This window comes from Coregonus clupeaformis, unplaced genomic scaffold (genome assembly GCF_020615455.1).
Source record: "Coregonus clupeaformis isolate EN_2021a unplaced genomic scaffold, ASM2061545v1 scaf0684, whole genome shotgun sequence".
Taxonomy (NCBI): Eukaryota; Metazoa; Chordata; class Actinopteri; order Salmoniformes; family Salmonidae; genus Coregonus; species Coregonus clupeaformis.
Window position 1 is genome coordinate 127,582 of NW_025534139.1, and position 22,212 is coordinate 149,793.

General features: G+C 46.2%; 1 long non-coding RNA gene across 1 annotated transcript; it reads left to right on the top strand.

Annotated features, from left to right (window-relative positions):
* The first annotated feature begins 1,199 nt into the window (after positions 1 to 1,199).
* On the top strand, positions 1,200 to 22,007 carry LOC123485423. The gene is made up of 2 exons (XR_006659001.1): positions 1,200 to 1,244; positions 21,942 to 22,007. It is a non-coding gene; the product is annotated as an uncharacterized LOC123485423 (long non-coding RNA).
* The last annotated feature ends 205 nt before the right edge of the window (positions 22,008 to 22,212 follow it).

The following is a 22,212-nucleotide window of genomic DNA, read 5'->3' on the forward strand; positions in this document are numbered from 1 at the left end:
TAATGTTCCTTCCTCATGATGCCATCTATTTTGTGAAGTGCACCAGTCCCTCCTTCAGCAAATCACCCCCACAGCATGATGCTGCCACCCCCGTGCTTCACAGTTGGGATGGTGTTCATCGGCTTGCAAGCGACCCCCCTACCCCCTTTTTCCTCCAAACATAACGATGGGCATTATGGCCAAACAGTTCTATTTTTGTTTCATCAGACCAGGGGACATTTCTCCAAAAAGTACGATCTTTGTCCCCATGTGCAGTTGCAAACCGTAGTCTGGCTTTTTTTATGACGGTTTTGGAGCAGTGGCTTCTTCCTTGCCGAGCGGCCTTTCAGGTTATGTTGATATAGGACTCGTTTTACTGTGGATATAGATACTTTTGTACCCGTTTCCTCCAGCATCTTCACAAGGTCCTTTGCTGTTTTTCTGGGATTGATTTGCACTTTTCGCACCAAAGTATGTTAATCTCTTTGAGACAGAACTCGTGTCTCCTTCCTGAGCGGTATGACGGCTGCGTGGTCCCATGGTGTTTATACTTGCATACTATTGTTTGTACAGATTAACGTGGTACCTTCAGGTGTTTGGAAATTGCTCCTTAGGATGAACCAGACCTGTGGAAGTCTACAATTTTTTTTCTGAGGTCTTGGCTGATTTCTTTTCATTTTCCCATGATGTCAAGCAAAGAGGCACTGAGTTTGAAGGTAGGCCTGGAAATACATCCACTGGTACACCTCACTGGAATTGTGATTTAGTGAATTATAAGTGAAATAATCTGCCTGTAAACAATTGTTGGAAAAATTACTTGTGTCACGCACAAAGTAGATGTCCTAACCGACTTGCCATAACTATAGGTTGTTAACAAGACATTTGTGGAGTGGTTGAAAAACGAGTTTTAATGACTCCAACCTAAGTGTATGTAAACTTCCGACTTCAACTGTATATGAAATGTAATAACTGGTTAGCACACAGACTGTGTTTAAAACCCTGCTGTTAATATAAAGTCGTGGTCAAAAGTTTTGAGAATGACACAAATATTAATTTTCATAAAGTCTGCTGCCTCAGTTCTTATGATGGCAATTTGCATATACTCCAGAATGTTATGAAGAGTGATCAGATGAATTGCAATTAATTGCAAAGTCCCTCTTTGCCATGAAAATGAACTTAATCCCCCAAAAACATTTCCACTGCATTTCAGCCCTGCCACAAAAGGACCAGCTGACATCATGTCAGTGATTCTCTCGTTAACACAGGTGAGTGTTGACGAGGACAAGGCTGGAGATCACCCTGTCATGCTGATTGAGTTAGAATAACAGACTGGAAGCTTTAAAAGGAGGGTGGTGCTTGAAATCATAATTGTTCTTCCTCTTTTAACCATGGTTACCTGCAAGGAAATATGTGCCGTCATCATTGCTTTGCACAAAAATGGCTTCACAGGCAAGGATATTGCTGCTAGTAAGATTGCACCTAAATCAACCATTTATCGGATCATCCAGAACTTAGAGGAGAGAGGTTCAATTGTGTGAAGAAAGCTTCAGGGCGCCCAAGAAAATCCAGCAAGCGCCAGGACCTTCTCCTAAAGTTGATTCAGCTGCGGGATCGGGGCACCACCAGTGCAGAGCTTGCTCAGGAATGGCAGCAGGCAGGTGTGAGTGCATCTACACGCACAGTGAGGCAAATACTTTGGAGGATGGCCTGGTGTCAAGAAGGGCAGCGAGGAAGCCACTTCTCTCCAGGAAAAACATCAGGGACAGACTGATATTCTGCAAAAGGTACAGTGATTGAACTGCTGAGGACTGGGGTAAAGTAATTTTCTCTGATGAATCCCCTTTCCGATTTTTTGGGGCATCCGGAATAAACCTTGTCCGGAGAAGACAAGGTGAGCGCTACCATCAGTCCTGTGTCATGCCAACAGTAAAGCATCCTGAGATCATTCGTGTGTGGGGTTGCTTCTCAGCCAAGGGAGTGGGCTCACTCACAATTTTGCCTAAGAACACAGCCATGAATAAAGAATGGTACCAACACATCCTCAGAGAGCAATTTCTTCCAACCATCCAAGAACAGTTTGGTGACGACCAATGCCTTTTCCAGCATGATGGAGCACCTTGCCATAAGGCAAAAGTGATAACTAAGTGGCTCGGGGAACAAAACATTGAAATGTTGAGTCCATGGCCAGGAAACTCCCCAGACCTTAATCCCATTGAGAACTTGTGGTCAATCCTGAAGAGGCGGGTGGACAAACAAAAACCCACCAATTCTGACAAACTCCAAGCATTGATTAGGCAAGAATGGGCTGCCATCAGTCAGGATAATAATAATTGGTCATTTAGCAGACGCTCTTATCCAGAGCGACTTACAGGAGCAATTAGGGTTAAGTGCCTTGCTCAAGGGCACATCGACAGATTTTTCACCTAGTCGGCACGGGGATTAGAACCAGCAACCTTTCGGTTACTGGCACAACGCTCTTAACCAGTAAGCTACCTGCCGCCCGATGTGGCCCTGAAGTTAATTGACAGCATGCCATTGCAGAGGTCTTGAAATTGAAGGGTCAACACTGCAAATATTGACTCTTTGCATAAACTTAATGTAATTGTCAATAAAAGCCTTTGACACTTATGGAATACTTGTAATTATACTTCAGTATACCTTAGTAACAGCTGAGAAAAATATCTAAAAACACTGAAGCAGCAAACTTTGTGAAGACCAATACTTGTGTCATTCTCAAAACCTTTGACCACGACTGTACATGAAATGGTCAAAAGAGCGCCGATGTTTTGGTTTCTATGTTTGCTAGCAAGCTACCGAGGAGGCTGATGAGTCTGTGTTGTTGTTGAAAAAGCTCTTAAGTCTCACATCGTCATCTGCTGACTGGAGTGGGTAACGCAGTTTGCGAAAATATTCACTATACTGTGTTCATTCTGCCAAATAATATCATGTCATTTCAAAATATGGTGAGCTGGATGGTAGACGGGGTTGATCATGGTGATGCTGAGTTGGCTGGTAGATGGGGTTGATCATGGTGAATTGGATGGTAGACAGGGTTCATCTTGGTGAATTGGATGGTAGACAGGGTTGATCATGGTGAATTGGATGGTAGACAGGGTTGATCATGGTGAGTTGGATGTTAGACAGGGTTGATCATGGTGATGGTGAGTTGTATGGTAGACAGGGTTGATCATGGTGATGGTGAGTTGCCTGGTAGTCAGGGTTCATCATGGTGAATTGGATGGTAGACAGGGTTGATCATGGTGAGTTGGATGGTAGACAGGGTTGATCATGGTGAGTTGGATGGTAGACAGGGTTGATCATGGTGAGTTGGATGGTAGACAGGGTTGATCATGGTGATGGTGAGTTGCCTGGTAGTCAGGGTTCATCATGGTGAGTTGGATGGTAGACGGGGTTGATCATGGTGAGTTGCCTGGTAGACAGGGTTCATCATGGTGAGTTGGATGGTAGACAGGGTTGATCATGGTGATGGTGAATTGTCCTCAGACATTGTTATCAGTCTTCAGATCCCTCTAGCTTGCTCGCTAAGCAAACCAAAGAAATCTACCTGCCAACATTTCTGTAATCTCTGGTGAACAGACTTAACTGGTATCATAGCATCTGTCAACAGACTGTGGGACGGCAGCGACTTAAGGGACTTTTCTGACCACATCCCAACTAGTCAACATGTTAAACGGACCCTTGCCTTAACCCTAACGATAGACTTGCAGAGAGATGGGGAGGAGCTACCGCCCTGCTTTCTCTGAGCTGACCAATCCTGTTGTTGGGAAACACCCACACCATTCTGTTGTTGGGGTACGTACGCCCACACCATTCAAACACAGACTATTTCACTCACATTGCAATTAATAGAAATCTGGAAATAATGGATAGTTAAAGTTATCAGAGGGTGGACCCCTTGTTGACAGTACATCAAATTACACTAAGGAAGGCCACATTAAGAACGCTTGAGGTGGCAAAACTCACCCTGTAGGGCTTCTCTCCGGTGTGTGTACACTAGTCTGCCATTAACTGGACTGAGCTAACAAAAGTGGAAAGGTTACCCAACAGTGTGGTGTTTTCTCTTGTGTCCAGCCAGGCTTCCTGACTGAGTGAATCTCTTCCCACACTGATCACAGCTATAAGGTTTCTCTCCTGTGTGTGTTCTCTTGTGTAGTAGAAGTCCATGTGAAGAAGTTAAGCTAATGCCACAGTCAGAGCAGTGGTAAGGTTTCTCTCCTGTGTGTGTTCTCTTGTTTCGTAGAGGTCCCTGTGAAGTGGTTAAGCTCATTCCACAATCTGAGCAGTGGTAAGGCTTCTCACCTGTGTGTATTCTCTTGTGTCCAGCCAGGCTTCCTGACCAAGTGAATCTCTTCCCACACTGATCACAACCAAAAGGCTTCTCTCCTGTGTGTATTCTCTTGTGTAAAGCCAGGTTTCCTGAGTGAGTGAATCTCTTCCCACACTGATCACAACCAAAAGGCTTCTCTCCTGTGTGTGTTCACTGGTGTACTAGAAGTCCTTTTGAAGTGGTTAAGCTCATTCCACAGTCTGAGCAGTGGTAAGGCTTTTCTCCTGTGTGTATTCTCTTGTGTAAAGCCAGGTATCCTGAGTGAGTGAATCTCTTCCTACACTGATCACAACCAAAAGGCTTCTCTCCTGTGTGTGTTCTCTGGTGTACTAGAAGTCCTTTTGAAGTGGTTAAGCTCATTCCACAGTCTGAGCAGTGGTAAGGCTTTTCTCCTGCGTGCATTCTCTTGTGTAACTCCAGGCTTCCTGAATGAGTGAATCTCTTCCCACATTGGTCACAGCTATAAGGTTTCTCTCCTGTGTGTATTCTCTTGTGTAAAGCCAGGTGTTCTGACAGAGTGAATCTCTTCCCACACTGATCACAACCAAAAGGCTTCTCTCCTGTGTGTATTCTCTTGTGTCTAGCCAGGTGTCCTGACTGAGTAAATCTCTTCCCACACTGATCACAACGAAAAGGCTTCTCTCCAGTGTGTGTTCGCTGGTGAACTTTTAAATACCCTGAAGTACTACAACTATGCCCACAGTCTGAGCAGTGGTAAGGCTTCTTGCCTGTGTGTTTTCTATTGTGTTCAGCCAGGCTTCCTGACCAAGTGAATCTCTTCCCACACTGATCACAACCAAAAGGCTTCTCTCCTGTGTGTATTCTCTTGTGTAAAGCCAGGTTTCCTGAGTGAGTGAATCTCTTCCTACACTGATCACAACCAAAAGGCTTCTCTCCTGTGTGTGTTCTCTGGTGTACTAGAAGTCCTTTTGAAGTGGTTAAGCTCATTCCACAGTCTGAGCAGTGGTAAGGCTTTTCTCCTGCGTGCATTCTCTTGTGTAACTCCAGGCTTCCTGAATGAGTGAATCTCTTCCCACATTGGTCACAGCTATAAGGTTTCTCTCCTGTGTGTATTCTCTTGTGTCTAGCCAGGTGTCCTGACTGAGTAAATCTCTTCCCACACTGATCACAACCAAAAGGCTTCTCTCCAGTGTGTGTTCGCTGGTGAACTTTTAAATACCCTGAAGTACTACAACTATGCCCACAGTCTGAGCAGTGGTAAGGCTTCTCGCCTGTGTGTTTTCTGTTGTGTTCAGCCAGGCTTCCTGACCGAGTGAATCTCTTCCCACACTGATCAAAACCAAATGGCTTCTCTCCAGTGTGTGTTAGCTGGTGAACTTTTAAATACCCTGAAGTACTACAACTATGCCCACAGTCTGAGCAGTGGTAAGGCTTCTCTCCAGTGTGTGTTCTCTTGTGTAAAGCCAGGTTTCCTGACTGAGTGAATCTCTTCCCACACTGATCACAGCTGTAAGGCTTCTCTCCTGTGTGTATTCTCTTGTGTAAAGCCAGGCTTCCTGAATGAGTGAATCTCTTCCCACATTGATCACAACCAAAAGGCTTCTCTCCTGTGTGTGTTCTCTTGTGTCCAGCCAGGGGTCCTGAATGAGTGAATCTCTTCCCACATTGATCACAGCTGTAAGGCTTCTCTCCTGTGTGTATTCTCTGGTGTGTTTTAAGTGTTGCTGAAGAGGTGAAACTCTTTCCACAGTCAAAGCACCGGTGAGGTTTCTTCCCTGTAAGTCTCTGCTGGTGTTTCTTGAGGTGTTCTGATCTGGAGAGACTCTTCTCTGCCTCGTCAGTATCATGATGTTGGTTAGCTTCCCCAGATGATAAGCCCCTTCTACTGAGAGAGCGACGGTTAGGGCTGTCCCCTGTGAAACAAAGACAGACAGTTAGGGTTCCTTCTTCATATCGAAGTTAGTTCAAGGCCCCGCTTTCCAAACTCTTGTGATCGGATTTGAGCATTTTGGATGGGTTAAAATCATCAACGTAACCAATGGGGTAGGAGTGCTTCTAATGATTCTACATTTTAAGAAGGTTAGTGATTGTATTTAATGGTAATTAAGGACATCTAGGGAGTGTCCCAAAATAAATATATGTAAGAGCATAAACCCACTCTGTCCCGGTGTTTTCCTGCAGTCGACCAGCAGCACAGACACCCTCTTCAGACCCAGCAGTAAGTTACCAGGAGAGGCACGACCTGGGGACCACAAGAGGGGGAGGGGGGAGGAGGGTTGGAGGGAGAAGAAGGAGGGTGGTGGAATAGGTGTTTCCTGTAAATCCCAAAAAGAGGGTAGTGGAGTTCTCACGTTAGTTCAGTGAGGGTAAAACAACACAACAATGGTCTGATGAGGTCTTGCATTTAAATGGGGACGGCCACAACGGAGTTCAAACAATGCCCCCTTGCTGTTTAAGACTTAATGGACACCAACATTTTTTTTGCCAAACTCTGCTTCTTCATTCCGGTCCGTTGAACAACAGGAAGTTACCAAACCACAGAAGATGAAAAATGTGGTTTTCAACGATGGGTTTATGATATAGCTTGTAACTTGTAATACTTTCACAGCATGTTAAAAATAATACACATTGTCTGTTTGCTTGCTACGCAGATTTGCAGCGCTCAAATATTGTAACTGTATGTAACACGCACGATATGAACCCAGGGCTCCCACGGGAGAAACCAATATCTTACACTTACATTAACATTTACATTTACGTCATTTAGCAGACGCTCTTATCCAGAGCGACTTACAAGTTGGTGCATTCACCCTATAGCCAGTGGGATAACCACTTTACAATAAAAAAAAAAATTTTAAACATTTTTAGTGGGGTGGTAGAAGGATTACTATATCCTATCCCAGGTATTCCTTAAAGAGGTGGGGTTTCAAATGTCTCCGGAAGGTGGTGAGTGACTCCGCTGTCCTGGCGTCGTGAGGGAGCTTGTTCCACCATTGGGGTGCCAGAGCAGCGAACAGTTTTGACTGGGCTGAGCGGGAACTATGCTTCCGCAGAGGAAGGGGAGCCAGCAGGCCAGAGGTGGATGAACGCAATGCCCTCGTTTGGGTGTAGGGACTGATCAGAGCCTGAAGGTACAGAGGTGCCGTTCCCCTCACAGCTCCATAGGCAAGCACCATGGTCTTGTAACAGATGCGAGCTTCAACTGGAAGCCAGTGGAGTGTGCGGAGGAGCGGGGTGACGTGAGAGAACTTGGGAAGGTTGAACACCAGACGGGCTGCGGCATTCTGGATGAGTTGTAGGGGTTTAATGGCACAGGCAGGGAGCCCAGCCAACAGCGAGTTGCAGTAATCCAGACGGGAGATGACAAGTGCCTGGATTAGGACCTGTGCCGCTTCCTGACCAATAGGACATGTCGGGAAAAAGGGCAAATTGATTTAGCTTATTTTTATATTAGACCCCAATTACGTTTCTATGTGAGAATTCCAAGAATATTTTTGGGCATTACTGGCGATGGAATCAGCCAATAACCAAAGGGATGGAAGTATAGACAGCGTTCCTTGATCTGATCTACAGGTTATTTGATCTGATCTACAGGATATGCATCAGACTATTTTGAAATGTTAACCTAATATAATACATTGCCTTTAGAACGTCTGCACTCCCTTGAACCTTTTTCACATTTTGTTACGTTACAAAGTGGGATTTAAATATATTAAATTGTAATTTTTTGTAATTGATGTGCTAATTTCAAATTGTCAATGTGGCTTAGATTGGATAGTTGATGTTACGTTGGAAAGCTTCATGTTGATGACAGTTTGCGATAGAACACATGAAAAAAAGGGCGGGTGTCATGTTTTGGCTGACAAATGTACTAAAATGTAATAACATCCAAACTATGAAATAACACATATGGAATAATGTTGTAACCAACAAAGTGTTAAACAAATCAGAATATATTCCATGTGACTACCTCATGAAGCTGGTTGAGAGAATGCCAAGAGTGTGCAAAGCTGTCTTCAAGGCAAAGGGTGGCTATTTGAAGAATCTCAAACATCACATATTTTGATTTGTTTAACACTTTCTTGGTTACTACATCATTCCATATGTGTTATTTCATAGTTTTGATGTCTTCACTATTATTCTACAACGTAAAAATAAAGAAAAACCCTTGAATGAATAGGTGTGTCCAAACTTTTGACTGGTACTGTATATATTTCTTTCCACTTTCAAATGGTACAACAAAGATGTTTGGAGGTAGAGGGCTGCGGGCTCCGACAGATCATTGCAGCGCGGTCCGTATTTTTCATGTTGAGGGCGGTCAGACAGAAAACGTTGTGATAAATATACTTGTCCCGCAGATTATTTGGAAACGGTGTCTTTCTGCTGTGTATGCATTAGCCTAGCTATTGTACTAAAAGCACGTCTGTCAAATTATTCACACACTAGCCTACCATGGGCGAATAAATCACGTGGCAGTTATCTTTCCAAGGAAATTCACTTAAATATAATTAGGCTATAGTTTACTACAGTGTCTGTTAATAGAAAGAAGTTGAGGACGCTCAACCAACGTGAGTCGAGGTGAAATCCCAAAATGTGATTATCAATATGAAGCAAAAGGCGCAACATGGGGATCGAGCGTTGAGTCTTCTCCTTCTCAATATATATTAATTATCCATTTATTTGTCTCTGACTGAAAATATTCCCGCTCCTAAAAGACAGGCTATATCCTACGTGCAAAACATAGGTCAAGAGAAAGTGCAACGGACCGCTCATCTTTCTTGCTGTTTCAAGTTCAGCAGCCATACCTCTCCTCTCCTATCCTAGTTCAGCAGGCATACCTCTCCTCTCCTAGTTCAGCAGCCATACCTCTCCTCTCCTAGTTCAGCAGCCATACCTCTTCTCTCCTAGTTCAGCAGCCATACCTCTCCTCTCCTAGTTCAGCAGCCATACCTCTCCTCTCCTAGTTCAGCAGCCTTACCTCTCCTCTCCTAGTTCAGCAGCCATACCTCTCCTCTCCTAGTTCAGCAGCCACACCTCTCCCTCTCCTAGTTCAGCAGCCATACCTCTCCCTCTCCTAGTTCAGCAGCCATACCTCTCCTCTCCTAGTTCAGCAACCATACCTCTCCTCTCCTAGATCGGAAGCCATACCTCTCCTCTCCTAGTTCGGCAGCCATACCTCTCCTCTCCTAGTTCGGCAGCCATACCTCTCCTCTCCTAGTTCGGCAGCCATACCGTTCCTCTCCTAGTTCGGCAGCCATACCTCTCCTCTCCTAGTTCGGCAGCCATACCTCTCCTCTCCTAGTTCGGCAGCCATACCTCTCCTCTCCTAGTTCGGCAGCCATACCTCTCCTCTCCTAGTTTGGCAGCCATACCTCTCCTCTTCTAGTTCGGCAGCCATACCTCTCCTCTCCTAGTTCAGCAGCCATACCTCTCCTCTCCTAGTTCAGTAGCCATACCTCTCCTCTCCTAGTTGGGCGTGCCAGATTAGGTGAGCGTTTGGTCTCAATTAAATAGAGTAGTCTATATATGAGTGGACGAAGAAGCACAGGCAGTTATCTTCCCAAGGAAATTAACTTCCTAAATATTATTAGGCTATACAGTTCCTATGGAAAGTCTACACCCACTATAACTTTTTTCACATTTTGTTGCTTTAAAAAGTGGGATTGAAATAGATTTGATTATAATTTTCCGTAATTCATCTACACAAAATAATGTGAAAGTATGTCACGGTTTCGGCCGAGGCTGCTCCTCCTCCTTGTTCGGGCAGGCTTCGGCGGTCGTCGTCCCCGGAGTACTAGCTGCCACCGTTCGATGTTTCATGTTTGTTTGGTTTTTTTCTGTTTGTACACCTGTCCCTTGTTAGTGTTTGATTTTGTTTCGTATTTAGTTATCGTGGTTTGGGTCAGGTGTTATGTGTGATTGTTATGTCAGCTGTTGCTGTTGATAGGTTTTCTCTCTCGTGTTGTTTTGTTGAGAGTCCGCACTGCGTGCGCCTTTTCTTGTTTTTTCGCACTGCTGTGTGTGTGCGTAATTTGTTCATGCCTCCCGGTTGGGTTGGCTATTCACCTGTTTGGAGTTACTATTTTGGATTATTAAAGTCTGTTGACGAACACCCTTGTTCCTGCGCTTGATTCCCTGCACCACATCCACACTCAGCGTTCTGACAGAATCACACATCAACTCATGGAATCAGCAGAAGCAACCGCGCCAATGGACATTATGGAGGACCGTCTTCGTGGGCAGGAGGACAGGATCAACCAGATCGGTCACGCCCTGGATCGGGTGATGACCACTCCACCGATGGGAAAGCAGCGGGTACTCACGCCCCACCTACCGGACCATCCCCATCGGTCAGTCCTCCTGTCCCCCTTCCGGAACCCAGCGGGATTCGGCTCGCTCCTGAGGGCGTACGACGGCTCCGCTGCCGGCTGTCAATGGTTCCTGCTGCAAGTGGAGCTCTACTCGCCACCGTGACACCCGGCGCCCTCGGGACACAGAGCGTCTCCGCCTCATCTCCTGTCTCACTGGCAAGGCGTTGGAGTGGGCCATCGCCAATGGAGGAGAATAGACGCCGCTACTATTACCTATGCGGAGTTCTCCCGCTCGCTTCCGTGCCGTGTTTGACCATCCACCAGAAGGGGAAGGCGGCGGGGGAGCGTCTGTTCTACCTCCGACAGGGGATGAGGAGCGCACAGGATTTTGCTTTGGAGTTCCGGACTCTAGCGGCAGATGCAGGGTGGAATGAGCGGGCCCTCATAGATCACTTCCGCTGCAGCCTCCGGGAGGACGTCCAGAGAGAGTTGGCGTGCAGGGATACCACGTTGTCGTTTTGACCAACTGGTCGACATGGCCATTCGGCTGGACACCCTGCTCGCCACCCGTGGACGTCCCGGGTGGGGTTGCCCATTCCACCTTCCGGCACCTCCGAGCCGAGCCCTATGGAGCTCGGAGGTGCTGGCGCTAGAGAACGGAGGAGTAGGAACCCGAGGGGGCCGTTCCCTGCACCAACTGTGGCCGTGGAGGGCACACCGCGGCTAGGTGTTGGGGAAGGTCCCCGGTGGAGGTGAAGGCAGGCCACGCATTGGGGAGTCCTCCCAGGTGAGTAGGCGCCCTGCCCACCCAGAGCTTTCTGTCGTTCACATAACCTTGCCTGTTTGTTTCCCCACAGGTTGCACCTCTCATTCCCAGCATAAGGCGCTAGTAGATTCAGGCGCAGCTGGGAATTTTGTAGATCGCCAGTTCTGTGTAGAGTTAGGGATTCCTCTCCTTCCCGTGGATAAGCCTTTCCCTGTACATGCCCTAGATAGCCGTCCGTTAGGATCTGGGTTAATTAGGGAGGTCACAGCGCCCCTTAGGATGAAGACGCAGGGGGGTCATGAGGAGACGGGTGAATGCACCAATTTGTAAGTCGCTCTGAATAAGAGCGTCTGCTAAATGACGTAAATGTGCCCTTGAGCAAGGCACTTAACCCTAATTGCTCCTGTAAGTCGCTCTGGATAAGAGCGTCTGCTAAATGACTAAAATGTAAAATGTAAATGAGACGATTCAGCTCTATCTGATTGACTCTCCTGCGTATCCGGTGGTGCTGGGACTTCCCTGGTTGATTACCCATGATCCTACTATTTTAGAAGTGGAGAGAAAGCTCTTAAAGGGTAAGGTCTGTTCATGTGAGGGGCTATGTCTGGGTGTTTCCATAGGGGCGACCTCGGTGGAGAGTCCAAATCAAATGCCCGCACTGCATATTCCCCCGAGTATGAGGATTTTACACTGGTGTTTAGTAAGACAAGGGGCGGTGCAGCTGCCGCCTCATAGACAGGAGATTGTGCGATAGATCTCCAGTTAAGAGCAGCTCTCCGCTGAGCCATGTGTATCCCTTGTCCCAAGAGGAGAGGAAGGCAATGGAAACTTACATCGCGAGTCTCTGAGACAGGGATACATACGCGCCTCCACTTCACCCGCTTCCTCAAGCTTCTTTTTGTGAAGAAAAAAGATGGAGGTTTGCGCCCGTGTATTGATTACCGCGGTCTCAATCAGATTACGGTGAAGTACAGTTATCCACTTCCCTCTGATTGCGACTATGACGGAGTCATTACACGGTGCTCAGTTCTTCTCAAATTTGGATCTCAGGAGCGCATATAACTTGGTGTGCATTAGAGAGGGCGATGAATGGAAGACAGCATTTATTACGACCTCCGGTCATTAGCGAGTATCTCGTCATGCCATATGGGTTAATGAATGCTCCCTCAGTCTTCCAATCTTTGTAGATGAGATTTTCCGGGACATGCAGGGGCAGGGAGTAGTAAGTAGTACATAGACGACATTCTGGTGTGCAGTTCTACCCGAGCTGAGCATGTAGCCCTGGTGCGCCGAGTGTTGAGGAGACTGTTGGAACATGACCTATATGTCAAGGCAGAGAAATGTCTGTTCTTTCAGAAGTCGGTCTCCCTTTTTGGGTTATCAGTTGTCTGCGTCGAGGGGTGAGGATGGAGGTTGACCGGGTGTCAGCTGTGCGTAGATTGGCAAACCCCCAACCACTGTGAAAGAGGTGCAACAGTTCTTGGGTTTTGCGACTGTATGCGGAGGTTTATCCGGGTTTTGGACAGGTGGCAGCTCCCATAACGTCTCTGTTGAAGGGGGTCCGGTGCGCTTGCGGTGGTCAGCTGAGGCGGACAGGGCTTTGGGAGACTGAAGGACCTGTTTACCTCGGCGCGGTGTTGGCGCATCCGGATCCCGCTTTGCCATTCCAGGTAGAGGTAGACGTCGGAGGCGTATTGGGGCCGTCCTCTCACAACGGTCTGGCACACCACCTAAGCTCTGCCCCTGTCTTTTATTCTAGGAAGCTCCAGTCCGGCGGAGCGGAAGTATGACGTAGGGGACAGGGAGCTGTTAGCCGTAGTACAGGCCCTAAAGGTGTGAGGCATTGGCTTGAGGCGGGCTCAACACCCTTTCCTCGATTTTGACGGACCACGTAACCTGGAGTACATCCGGGCGCTAGGAGACTGAATCTCGCCAGGCCCAAGCTGGACTATGTTTCTATCCGGTTTGTGTTTAAAATCACCTACATCCCTGGGTCCCGAAGAACGGGAAGGCAGATGCCCTGTCTCCCGGCGATAATGACACGGAGGAGAGATCACGTTGAGCCCACTCCCATACTACCGGGTCTTGTCTGGTGGCACCGGTGGTATGGGAGGTCGATCTGCAGAGATCGGCGAGCGATGCACATCGAGCCCAAGTCCTCCACAGTGTCCAGTGGGTCGGACGTACGTTCCGCTCGAGTGACGATCGCCTCATTTATTGGGCTCATACGTCCTCTCCTCTGGACATCCAGGCATCGGCCGGACACTTCACTGCCTTAGCACTAAGTACTGGTGGCCAACGTTAGCCAGGGATGTGAGGGTTTATGTCTCCTCCTGTTGGTGTGTGAACAGTGTAAGGCGCCCAGACATTTGCCCAGGGGAGCTACAAACCCTGCCCCCGTTCCACAACGACCCTGGTCCCACCTCTCGGTGGACTTTGTTACAGACCTTCCCCCTCACAGGGAATACTACCATCCTGGTAGTTGTGGATCGGTTCTCGAAGGCCTGTCGTCTCCTTCCCCATGCCGGGTCTCCCTACTGCCCTACAGACCGCTGAGGCTCTGTTTACCCATGTCTTCCGGCACAGGGTACCCAAGGATATAGTGTCTGATCGGGGCCCCCAGTTCACCTCCAGAGTGTGGGAGAGCCTTTATGGAACAGTTGGGGGTTTCGTGTGAGCCCTTACCTGGGTTACCACCCGGAGAGTAATGGGCAGGTTGACGCGTGCCCAGCCAGGATGTGGGTAGGTTTCTGAGGTCTTATTGCCAGGGCCGGCGGAGGAGTGGGCGAGATACGTTCCGTGTGAGCCGAGATGGCGCAGAACTCTCTCCGCCACTCCTCCACCCAACTAACCCCCTTTCCAGTGTGTGTTAGGGTACCAGCCGGTTCTCGGCACCTTGGCACGAGAGCCAGATCGAGGCCCCTGCGGTGGATGAGTGGGTGCGGCGCTCGGAGGAGACATGGAACGCTGCCCAGTCCATCTGCAGCGGGCCATCTGTCGGCATAAGACGAGCGCCCGATCTCCACCGCAGTGAGGGGCCTGTACGCACCTGGAGATCGAGTCTGGCTCCTCGACCAGAAACCTGCCCCTCCGCCTGCCCTGCCGGAAGCTGGGTCGGCGGTTTGTGTGGCCATTCAAAGTCTCTGGGAGGAGGTTGAACGAGGTGTGTTACAGGTTAGAACTGCCTATTGATTACAGGAATATTAACCCCTCGTTCCATGTGTCTCTCCTCAGGCGGTGGTAGCTGGTCCACTCCAGGACTATGAGATAGAGGAGATTCCTCCCGCCCCGTTGGACATCGAGGGGGCTCCGGCGTACACTGTGAGGTCCATCCTTGATTCGAGACGCCGGATGGGGGTCTCCAATATCTCGTGGAGTGGGAGGGGTACGGCCCGGAGGAGCGGTGCTGGGTGCAGAGGAGGGACATATTAGACCTGTCCCTGCTGACCGAGTTCCATCGGGGGTCATCCTCGCGCCCTGCTCCGCGCCGTCCTGGTCATCCCCGAGGCCAGGATCGGCGCACGGCTAGAGCCGCGTCAAGGGAGTATCTGTCACGGTTTCGGCGGCTGCTCCTCCTCCTTGTTCGGGCAGAGCTGGCGGTCGTCGTCCCGGAGTACTAGCTGCCACGTTCGATGTTTCATGTTTGTTTGGTTTTGTCTGTTTGTACACCTGTCCCTTGTTAGTGTTTGATTTTGTTTCGTATTTAGTTATCGTGGTTTGGGTCAGGTGTTATGTGTGATTGTTATGTCAGCTGTTGCTGTTGATAGGTTTTCTCTCTCGTGTTGTTTTGTCGAGAGTCCGCACTGCGTGCGCCTTTTCTTGTTTTTTCGCACTGTTGTGTGTGTGTGTAATTTGTTCATGCCTCCCGGTTGGGTTGGCTATTCACCTGTTTGGAGTTACTATTTTGGATTACTAAAGTCTGTTGACGAACACCCTTGTTCCTGCGCTTGATTCCCTGCACCACATCCACACTCAGCGTTCTGACAAAGTAAAAACAAAATTCTACAAATTTGTACAAACAAATACAAAACAATAACTAAAATAGTAATTGTGTGATATGAATGACTAACCCTTCCTCTGTTAATAACGATGTTGTGTATGGTGTATTAAGCCACCAAGACACGTAAAAGATGTTCACAATAATCCACAATAATGACCACCTTTAACCCTGCACATTTGACTATTCGCAATAATCCACAATAATGACTACCTGCAACCCTGTACATGTGACTATTCACAATAATCCACAATAAAGACCACCTGCAACCCTGTACATGTGACTATTCACAATAATCCACAATAATGACCTAAATGACAGAGTGAAAGGAGAATATAAATATTCCAGAACATCCATCTTGTTTGCAACAAGGCACTAAAGTAATACTGCTAAAAAATTAACACGCAAATGAACACACTTTTTGGTCCTAAATGCAAAGCCTTAAGTTGGGGGCAAATCCAACATAACATCACTGAGTAACTGCCTCCTTATTTTCAAGCATGGTGATGGCTGCATCATGGTAAGGAAATGCTTGACATCGTCAAAGACTGGGGAGTTTTACAGATGAAAGCGAAGCGGGAGATCCTAGAGGAAAGACTGCTTCAGTCTGCTTTACACCAGACACTGGGGAGGAACTCACCTTTCAGCAAGACCGTAACCTACAACACTACGCCAACATCTAAATCTGTAGGAAGCTAAAAGGTTAGCTTGCTTACAGTTTTTAGCAAGCTGCTAGTGGAGTAGCCTACAGCCATGGTAACCTGCTAGTGGAGTAGCCTACAGCCAACTGGTAAGCTGCTAGTGGAGTAGCCTAAGCCAACTGGTAAGCTGCTAGTGAGTAATCTACAGCCAACTGGTAGCTGCTAGTGGGTAGCCTACAGCCAACTGGTAAGATGCTAGTGGAGTAGCCTACAGCAACTGGTAAGCTGTAATGGAGTAGCCTGCAAGCCAACTGGTAAGCTGCTAGTGGAGTGGCCTACAGCCAACTGGTAAGCTGCTAGTGGAGTAGCCTACAGCCAACCTGGTAAGCTGCTAGTGGAGTAGCCTACAGCCAACTGGTAAGCTGCTAGTGGAGTAGCCTACAGCCAACTGGTAAGCTGCTAGTGGAGTAGCCTACAGCCAACTGGTAATCTGCTAGTGGAGTAGCCTACAGCCAACTGGCAAGCTCCAACTAGCTGCATTGTACCGATAAGTCGTTGGTAGTGCATTATTGTTTGCTTTCCGCGATTGGAAATGCATTGTCTTGCCATGAGGAAGTGATACATAAATTATCGCAACTGTTTTGCATTGGATTGTTGGGTATTGTGCATGTAGCTGTGTAGCGTTGTCATGACTTGCTTGATTTATTTATGAATTGTCCATGTTTGTAAAGCGGTGCAGTAGCCTGTATTCTTGCTGCAAGACAGCCGTGCGTGGCTGCAAATACATTGTGTGTAATTGTACTATCGATTATTATCCATCCTGTGTTATAAGCAAGCGAAAATAGTTGTGCCCCCTTAGTCATTTCTGATGCCCCCTTGCCGAGTTCATCCTGCCGCCGGGCTTGGCTACGAGTAACCAGCTAAACTACACAATTGATTTTCCAAAATTCAAGGACCATTAAATGCGCGCAGTGTAAAAGCAGGAAGTAGGTCACAAAGACCCGTTATAAAAATGTTTAAATTAATCTAAACTCACCTGATTCATTGTAGAAACGTGTGTTTATGGTCGATTGCAGAGTTCAGGCGAAGTTAACTAGATTGCAATGTTTATCTGTAGTCTACGGACCTTTTAGATCAGGGAGGTAGAGGACCGAGACGTTATATTTCAACATGTGAATCTCTGCCTAAAGTCACAAGACAAAATGGAGAATAGAGAACATGTGACTCCATCTTCACTTCCGTTCGAATGAAAAATAGGACCTCCGCCAACATACAAATAATAATACAGCAGTAGTCTGTTTAGCTCATTTTCAAAAGTTACCGTCCGATATCATTTTATCATTCCTCCTTTGTTCAATCATGTTGTCTGGTGTTCTACTCTGTACGGAGCGTAAAGTCACAAGAGAAAAGAGCCGGCTCCGCCTCACTTCCGTTCAACTTAAACGTTGGGGATTCGGCCAACATACAAATAATACTCCAGTCATAGGACGCCTTCTGCTTTTAGTAACTAATTTTCTAAAGTTAACGCAGTTTCTCTGGACCCCGCAAGGTTGGACTTTGGGCCTCTATATATAAAATAACATTGAATGTTTCAGCCAGATATCCACTCACAAACCGATCGCTGTATCGTACGGAAATAGCGACATGTCTATGTGGCTGCATGCCTAGTGTCGATGATAGGGTTCCTGTGGTGCAAGAGCATGTAAAGCTTTGCTTTAGCTAATGGATAAAGGTTTATTGGTAGGCCTCTATTTGGTCGTCATTTTCTCATGTTTACATTTGAGTCATCTAGCAGATGCTCTTATCCAGAGCGAGTTACAGTTAGTGAGTGCACACCCCTCGCTATGGGCGGACCATAGGGGGCCGGGCCCGCCCCCAAAAATGCTTGTGCACTCTTGACATTCTCTCAACCAGCTTCATGAGGTAGTCACCTGGAATGCATTTCAATTAACAGGTGTGCCTTCTTAAAAGTTAATTTGTGGAATTTCTTTCCTTCTTAATGCATTTGATTCAATCAGTTTTGTTGTGACAAGGTAAGGGGGGGTATACAGAAGATAGCCATATTTGGTAAAAGAACAAGTCCATATTATGGCAAGAACAGCTCACATAAGCAAAGAGAAACGACAGTCCATCATTACTTTAAGGCATGAAGATCAGTCACTCATTTCAAGAACTTTGAACGTTTCTTAAAGCGCAGTCGCAAAAACCATCAAGCTCTATGATGAAACTGGCTCTCATGAGGACCGCCACAGGAATGGAAGACCCAGTTAACTCTGCTGCAGAGGATAAGTTCATTAGAGTTACCAGCCTCAGAAATTGCAAGCGCCCAAATAAATGCTTCAGAGTTCAAGTCACATACACCTCAACATCAACTGTTCGAGGGGACTGTGTAAATCAGTCCTTCATGGTCGAACTGCTGCCCAAAGAAACCACTACTAAAGGACACCAATAAGAAGAAGACACTTGCTTGGGCCAAGAAACACAAGCAATGGACATTAGACCAGTGGACATTTGTCCTTTGGTCTGGAGTCCAAATTGGAGATTTTGGATCCAGCCGCAGTGTCTTTGTGAGGCCGCGGTGTGGGTGAAACGGATGATCGCATGTATTTCCCACCGTAAAGCATGGAGGAGGAGGTGTTATGGTGTGGGGGTGCTTTGCTGGTGACACTGTCTGTGATTTATTTAGAATTCAAGGCACACTTAACCAGCATGGCTACCACAGCATTCTGCAGTGATACGCCATTCCATCTTGATTGGGCTTAGTTGGACTATCATTTGTTTTTCAACAGGACACTGACCCAACACACCTCCAGGATATGTAAGGGCTATGTTACCAAGAAGGAGAGTGATGTAGTGCTGCATCAGATGACCTGGCCTCCATAATCCCCCGACCTAAACTAAATTGAGATGGTTTCGGATGAGTCGGACCGCAGAGTGAAGGAAAAGCAGCCAACAAGTGCTCAGCATATGTGGGAACTCCTTCAAGACTGTTGGAAAAGTATTCAGGTGAGCTGGTGAGAATGGCAAGAGTGTGCAAAGCTGTCATCAAGGCAAAGGGTGGCTATTTGAAGAATCTCAAATATAAAACATGTTTTGAATTGTTTAACACTTTTTGGGTTACTACATGATTCCATATGTGTTATTTCATTTTACATTATATTTTAGTCATTTAGCAGACGCTCTTATCCAGAGCGACTTACAGTTAGTGAATACATATTTTTTTTATACTGGCCCCCCGTGGGAATCGAACCCACAACCCTGGCGTTGCAAACACCATGCTCTATTACCTGAGCTACATGATTCCATATGTGTTTTTTCATAGTTTGGATGTCTTCACTATTAGTCTACAATGTAGAAAATAGTCAAAATAAAGAAAAACCCTTGAATGAGTAGGTGTTCTAAAACCTTTGACCGGTAATGTACGTATTCACACCAGAGTCAATACTTTATAGAAGCACCTTTTAGCAGCGGTTACAGCTGAGTCTTTATGGGTAAGTCTCTAAGAGCTTTCTAAACCTGGATTGTGCAACATTTACTATTATTATTTTACAAATTCTTCAAGCTCCGTCAAATTGGTTGTTGATCACTGCTAGACAACAGTGGCCATAAGTGCCATTTATGATGAGGGAGGACATTTACATTTTAGTCATTTAGCAGACACTCTTATCCAGAGCGACTTACAGTTAGTGAGTGCATACATTATTATATACAGTGGGGAGAACAAGTATTTGATACACTGCCGATTTTGCAGGCTTTCCTACTTACAAAGCATGTAGAGGTCTGTAATTTTTATCATAGGTACACTTCAACTGTGAGAGATGGAATTTAAAACAAAAATCCAGAAAATCACATTGTATGATTTTAAGTAATTAATTTACATTTATTGCAAAAAGCTAATTGCTTTGCCACATTTTTTTGCATTATTACTTTAGTTCCTTGTTGCAAACAGGATGCATGTTTTGGAATATTTTTATTATGTACAGGCTTCCCTTCTTTTCACTCTGTCTTTAGGTTAGTATTGTGGAGTAACTACAAGGTTGTTGATCCATTCTCAGTTTTTCTCCTATCACAGCCATTAAACTCTGTAACTGTTTAAAAGTCAGCATTAGCCTCATGGTGAAATCCCTGAGCGGTTTCCTTCCTCTCCGGCAACTGGTTAGGAAGGATGTCTCTATCTTTGTAGAGGCTGGGTATATTGATACACCATCCAAAGTGTAATGAATGAAGGAACATCAATGTCGTCTACCCATAGGTGCCCTTCTTTCCGAGGCATTGGAAAACTTCCCTGGTCTTTGTGGTTGAATCTGTGTTTGAAATTCACTGCTCGACTGAGGGACCGTATAGATAATTGTAAGTATGTCTGGGTACGGAGATGAGGTAGTCATTCAAAAATCATATTAAACACTATTATTGTACACAGAGTTAGTCCATGCAACTTATTATGTGACTTGTTGATAAGATTTTTACTCCTGAACTTTCTTAGGCTTGTCATAACAAATAGGTTGAATTCTTATTAACTCAAGACATTTCAGCTTTTCATTTTTAATTAATTTCTTTCGAAAAACATGATTCCACTTTGACATTTTGGGGTATTGTGTGTATGCCAGTGACTAAATTAATCTCAATTTAATCCATTTTAAATTCAGGGTTGTAACAAGAAAATGTGAAAAAGTGGAAGGGGTATAAATACTTTACAACATTTTATAAATCATATAATTGGTTTGTTACGTTGTCTAAGTAGTTAACTAAAAATCTCCAATACAAAAAGCTCTTAGTTGTGTTATTCGCTCTTCACGTCATGTTAGAAAACAGCTCTTAGTTGTGTTATTCACTCCTCTTCACGTCATGTTAGAGAACAGCTCTTAGTTGTTCACAATAATCCACGGGGTTGAGTGCCTTGTTGTTTAAATTCAATAACACCATAGAGATTTCAATCATATCAGTCTATCTTACCTTATAGGCCTAACTCAATATTAGGGACCTAATAACACCAGAGAATCAAATCAAGCTTTATTTATACAGCACATTTCAGACATGGAATGGAACACAATGTGCTTCACAGGAAAAAAACTAATAAAACCAATTAAAATGAAACTAAATATTTACTACACAAATATAAGAGGATAAAAAACTAAAGAATTACAATAAAAAATGCAAGACTAAAAAAGCACCTGAGTGAAAAGCACCACTAAAAAGGTGTGTTTTAAGATCTATTTTTAAAATGGCACAGTTTTCGTTCCCCCTCAGGTTCTCTGGCTATTCCAGAGGCTGGGAGGCATAGTAACTAAAGGCTGCCTCTCCATGCCTCTTGGTCCCAGGCTTTGGGATAGTTAAAAGGCCAGTGACACTGCAGGCCCTTTTCTCTAATCAGAGCTTTCTGCCTCTCCCCAAGACAAAACTCACTGCTGTTAATCAGATATCCATCCTCCTCCTCCCCTTTCACTGTGACAGTCATCTCCCCTTCTCCCCTTTCACTGTGACAGTCATCTCCCCCCTCCTCCCCCTTTCACTGTGACAGTCATCTCCCCCTCCTCCCCTTTCACTGTGACAGTCATCTCCCCCTCCTCCCCTTTCCTGTGACAGTCATCTCCCCCCTCCTCCCCTTTCACTGTGACAGTCATCTCCCTCTCTCCTCCCCTATCACTGTGACAGTCATCTCCCCCTCCTCCCCTTTCACTGTGACAGTCATCTCCCCCTCCTCCCCTTTCACTGTGACAGTCATCTCCCCCCTCCTCCCCTTTCACTGTGATATCCTCCTCTTCCTCTTTCACAACAATGTTCAGCCCCCAGAACTTCTTTCTCCAACCAGCACACATCTTCTTTTTATGCGGGGCGTAGCTTATTGAGCTCCTGGTTGTGGACGTTAGTTGGTAGCTAGTTAGCCTAGCACTACGCTTAATGCTAATTATCTCAACAAGCTAACTGAAAAACAACACAGGTGAGTGTTGGCGAGGACAAGGCTGGAGATCACCCTGTCATGCTGATTGAGTTAGAATAACAGACTGGAAGCTTTAAAAAGAGAATTGGTGCTTGAAATCATAATTGTTCTTCCTCTGTTAACCATGGTTACCTGCAGAAATACGTGACGTCATCATTGCTTTGCACAAAAAGGGCTTCACAGGCAAGGATATTGCTGCTAGTAAGATTGCACCTAAATCAACCATTTATCGGATCATCCAGAACTTCCAAGAGAGAGGTTCAATTGTGTG